The following is a 6,000-nucleotide window of genomic DNA, read 5'->3' as shown; positions in this document are numbered from 1 at the left end:
GTTGAGAACCTCTCAGACCAGGTTGCCAGATCTCGAGCTCAGGGGTCGATTGTTCTAATGCTGCCACCGCGCCTGATGGATCTCCTAAAGCCACTATATCCAAGAAATCCGCAATACGCCACCAAAACTTGCTACTGGAAACTCGGAACCATCGCAGTGGCCCATCAACAAGATATATGTGCACTCCCACTGTCATCTTAAGGTGAAAGGAAGGCATCCTCGGGACAATGATGATGAACAATTTCCTGTTCCTCTGCACTGCGCATCCTTCTAGACTGACCCAGAATGCGTCGTACGAAAGTGGAGGAAGTAAGAAAACCATCCTGTTACTAGGTTGATCACCCTACCTTTGACTTGACACCCTCATTCGATGACGATTAGGAGCCCGTTCGAAGCCCCGATTATCTCCCAGCTATCGTCGACCAGGCCTCTGAAATGAAGGTCGAAAACTACTTTGCTCCCCAGATGATGCACCTCCACCAAGCCGTCCTCATGTATGAACGGGCCTTTCAATATCCATGGAGAAAATTCCGCCGTTCTATGCACTTCTCGCCACGCGATGCAGACACATCGAAAGAAGGCGAAATCCTTCGGATGAACCAGCTTGTTGGAGATGATGTCGAGCACTCCCAAGGGAAGAGTTGCCCAATCAAAAGTCTCCGCCATGAGAGTTAAAGGGAAAAGATGAAGTTCTCCGAGGAGAACGTGAACAATGGTGGACGAGATCGAAGGACAAGGTTGCAATGGAGGTCATGAGAGTAGGACGATAGATTTTCTACTCAGATAAATAGGCCCTGCCTAAAGGTAGGACGGAAAAGTCATTTTCGCTTCGGAAAGGGAAAAATTACCGTCTCTTCGACAATCACGCCCGTTATTACCACGCTTCAACTGGCGTGAAAAGCGGTATGATGACAACGTGTGAATCTTTGCACACCCTTTTGCTCGCACTAAATGCGCCTACACCCATCGTTTCAAATTTTGAAAGGTTTTTTTTTAACTCTACTCGGAGTCGGGTGTCGATCAGTTGAGTTTTTTAGTCTTTTTCTTCAAGTCTCAAGTGTGGTTAGCTGTAGGGCACTCGACCCGACAGAGCTTCCACTCGATACTTGAGGAAGGACTCGTCTATACTCAATTCTGTCGACTATGAGCCTGATCTACTTTACTCGACCAAGCTTAAACTTGGTAGTACTCGAGTGGGTGCTTATGGAAACCTTTCCTTTTGAGTAGAGTTAGGGGGTGTCGTTGTAAGGTATATGGGGGTCCCCTGCCAGGATGGACGTCAATGACCGGTTTTTGCAGTACTAGTTCTTTTTCTGTAAACAGGGTCTACCACGCGACCACTCGGCATCGCACGACCACACTCCCGATCCCTGCTGGATTTCTCACGACCAGTCCCTACTAGTCGCGGGGCAGGTACTCGTCTAAACCAAACCACTCTCATTTAATGCTAATGCCCATGCAGTTTTCCTTTCCCAGGCACATCCCACCGGCTGAGGCGACTGGGGCGGACCCAGAGCTTCCGTGTTCCATCCCGCGACATTAATTGTTACAAGATAGGTTCGCGGACGTCACTGAGGGCGTGGCTGGCGCGTGTGGGCGACCGGTGATGGGACGGAGCAGGCCGAACGACCTAGATTGATAAGTACAGAAGGATCTGACGGATGGTATAGGCCTTGCAGCGCTCTGGAGTAGGCGCAACGCATGCATGCTCTGTAATGATAGCCTATTGTTGACCATCTAGATAGGGATGGGTCAGTTGGATGGGCCCACTTGTAAGGATCTTTTCCCCTGGGCTATAAAGAGAGGAGAGGAGAGGGCTCCGGGGAGGGGCTAGAGCAGGATCTGTAACCAACTGAGATCATAGAAAAAGAATACACAGGATGTAGGGCTATTACCTTAAGGGGGGCATGGACTGGATAATCCTCGGTGTTCTTAAGATGCGCATACACAAGCAAATTCAGTAGGCACTCCTGAACAAAGATCATGCACCCGTCGTCCAATACACCCCGGAATCATTGTCAGGGATTTACCCTCGACAGGGGGCTACTGTCGAATATCTAACTACGGGGTATATGTGTATAAAGAATATATCATATACGGACAGGGGGCTACTGTCGAATATCTAACTACGGGATATATGTGTATAAAGAATATATCATATACGGACAGGGTATGTACAACACATATTAAGAAGTTTTAGATATCACAGAACCGAATCAGCGGTACCTGATACACCCGGAATCAAGGAAGTATATATTAGCAAGGTTTCGATTAGTTACCTAACTTGATACGATTAGTACTAAAAATAGATGTATCTACTTGGATATCAAGGAAAACAACTCCCTATCGACCATGGCTGGATAGAAGTTGGTACCCCACCCCTATATAAGGCGAAAAGGCTGGGGGGGGGGGGGAAGAGGAGGAACTCGAGGCAAGCATCAAGACCCTAGCAGAGAAGATATTCGGTGACTTTAGCTTTAGGTTAGATTAGATCTGATATACTCTCTGTAATAATTTTAGCCACATTGCTTGTACTCGAGATCATCAATATACAGCAACAAAACTCCCACCGGACGTAAGGTATTACTCCAATCGGAGGGCCGAACCTGTATACATCGATTGTTTCGTCTTGTGATTAATCCCTGCACTCGAAGGTACCCAGTCAATTTACGGACACATTATCAGAAACTAATCTTCGACAACTACCACTAAAACTTAAGATCTTCCTTTGGTACTTACGCAAAGGCGTTCTACTAACAAAGAATAACCTTATTAAAAGACAATGGCAAGGTAATTAGAAGTGTTGCTTTTGTCACAAACCGGAGATGATTAAGCATCTGTTTTTTGAGTGTTACTTCGCTCGTTCTGTATGGTTTATAGTCCTGGTAGCCTTAAATTTATACCAACCACAAAGTGCACCGAATATATTTGGAAATTGACTTCTTGATATGAGTAAAAATTTGAAAGCTAATATCCTAGTGGCGGTAGCCTCCCTTCGTTAGTCGCTATGGTTATATATGTTGTTTTTTCTTGTACATATTGGTTCTAAATGTGGTCGGTGCTGCAACGACAGGAACATCGATACCTGATTACAATGGATGTGCAAATTTGAAGAGAGTGGTCAGAGAGCTCTATACCCAGTTTGAATGGCAATCTAATCTTCCGCTTGGAAGTACTGCCACCATAATTCACTTTTGAAAACATGTTCTGTCTTGATTAAATGTTGTTTCTCTTTTATTTGTTTTATTAGTTTGGCTACGTACATTTATATATAGAAGCCAAAAATAAACTCACTTTGATTTAACTATAAAAGTTAATAAAGCTTACCTTAAATAAAAAAAGCCAAGACGGATGCCAAGCAGCCACAGCCCAACGGGTGACTCATCGGTCAACTCTCTGCAAATCCTTTTTCTAGCCACGAGTACTGGGCTCCTGTGGACAATGCAGATACCATATGTTACAGGGTCAGCTTAGGGCAAAATGGGAACTTAATTTCTGTAAGGTCTGATAGTAATATTACGTATATTGCTTATATTTGTTGATATGAGATCCGAATTACGAAGTAGGCCTCGTTAGGGATGTCTATTTGATTCATATTCCAGATCATTATGATTAGCGGATTTGTTTTCGTATTTATCTTGATTCTTCTTTTTTCATCATATATATATATATATCTCATAATACAGTGAAAATTATTAATTGGCGTCTGTATATTTGTCCATAAAGATTTTTATATAAAAATCGTGTCTCTTTATTTATAACAAGTAGCACCGCAGACACAAGAAAAAAAAAGGGTTTTAAGGGCGTCATCGTTCAACGGGCCGCCGCCCAGTTTGTCTGCCACCCGACTCGCCGTAGTCGTGCGCACCTGGAATTTCGCGCAGCTGGATTCCCGTCACGTACCGTGCTCCGCGCCACCGTACACTGTCAGCTCGCAATATGGCTAAATAGGCCATTCGGGCCGGCTTGGCATGGCCCGGCTACGGTACGACCCGAACGGTCCATCCACTGTAACGGGCTGTGCCGTACTGGCCCGCGTGCCTCTCTCTCGGCTCACGGCACGGTCCATCGGTGACATGCCGTGTCGGACCGGTCCGGACACGATTTCGGCCCAGCGACCCGGTCGGCTTGACGGGCCGAAATAGATAAAAGAATATATAGAAAATAAAAATATATATAAAATATATAAAAAAATAGATAAAAATAGATAAAAATATAAAAATAGCTACAAAATTAAAAATATATATAAAAAATAGAAAATAATCGGGTATTTGCGTGCCGGGCCGGATCGTGCCGGGCCGTGCCGTCCTGGGCTGGGCCGTGCCGTACCGGCCCATCGTGCCGCGCGCTTGGCCCAGGCACGACCCGTGACCTCGTGCCGTGCCGACCCGACCCGTCTCGATTCGGACCGTACTATGCCTGAGCCGTGCCTACAGTGCCGTGCCTCGGACTGACCTAGTAGACACGAACCGTTTGGACATCTTTTAAGTCCGACTTCCTTCGTGACGCAAGTGCCCCCACGCGTCGCCCCGCCGGGACTCGTGTGCTCAACTGCGTCCATCCGTCGCCGATCTGTCAGTTCACACGCGTCGATCAATGGATCAATCAAGCGGGTTATCGGAGCATATCACACGTTTCCTCTATGCGCGGCCTCAAGCAGCAAGTAGATCAAGCCTCCGCTGGGTCACCTCAGTACGTGCCGTAGAAAGTCATCGCACAGCCAGCAGATCAGATCAACGCTTTGCCTGCCAGCATCGTGCGCATAGATTATTTTTTGGGCTGAATTGATTGCATTAGCTATGTGGGAGAGAATTAATTAAACTCTGTAAAGGTCCAGCTATCGATTTTAGACGTAAAATCAATGTGTGTGGATGATAAAGATCATTTTAATTTGTCACAAATTCATATTTTATATAGTAAAAATCAATATAAAAAGTACTAATACAGATATATGATACGTAGGATGCTCCCTCCTCTCCTCCCCATCTAAACTCTCTGGTCTCTGGCCACCTCTCCATCCGTCTCTCCGGCCGGCCGCCGATGCCGGTCCCTCCCGCATTCACGGCTGCACGGCCACCGGTGCGTGCGAGGGTGATGCCGAGCACCATCAAGGCGACGCGGTGCGCCAGCCGCCTGGCCACCAGTACGGCAGCGCCTCCCAAGTCCCGCGGACGCCGCGGAGAGGAGTGCGCGTGGCGGCCGGAGGCAGCGGGTTCATCTCGCCTCGTCGCTCGATCGTTCTTGTTCACAATTAGTACGTGTTCCAATTTCTAACCAGGTTATGTGCTACTATAGCTTACGTAAGCTTGTATTGACGATTCTGATCCCGGATCTTGATTCATGAATTGCCATCCGATTGGTTTGTGCATTTGTTCTGAAGTTACTTCTCGGTTACATTGCATTGTTGATCACATATGCTCTACTCAAAGAGTTGAATAATAGGGCAAAAACTCCATTTCAACCTTAGAACGTGCTTCCAATACTACGCTTCTATTATATATTTATATGTATATATGTTGCGGGCATCGGAGACGTGCTTCTATCTTCTCGCAGAATGCAGATACTCTCGACATGTTTGGTGGTAGATAGTCACTTGGTTGGCTCAACCGGCCGTCGACCCGACCTCCTGGCCTTACTTGGAGTCGACCCATGCCTGGTGACTATCTAAGGTTGAACCAGGGGCGAAACCAGGAATTAGACATGGGGCCAATGTCGACAACAATCGGAGAAAAATATAACATATAGATGTTTATATATGTATATAGGATCCATTGCAGCACAGATAACAGTTATGGCAGCCAACATATATTTTTAGATACAAAACAAAAGAAAGTTACATATCTATTAACTTCAATTTAGCTTTACGATTACCGGCTTGATCAAAGGACTTAATGATATCGTCAGAGTTTATCCTCGCTGCCAATTCCTTTTCAATATAAACTACTAGGTAATCCACTAATCCCGCATAAAGACATCTCCCATTTTACTCCGGAGACGCGT

Source organism: Phragmites australis, chromosome 18 (genome assembly GCF_958298935.1).
Source record: "Phragmites australis chromosome 18, lpPhrAust1.1, whole genome shotgun sequence".
NCBI classification, from domain to species: domain Eukaryota; kingdom Viridiplantae; phylum Streptophyta; class Magnoliopsida; order Poales; family Poaceae; genus Phragmites; species Phragmites australis.
This window is presented reverse-complemented; position numbering follows the sequence as displayed.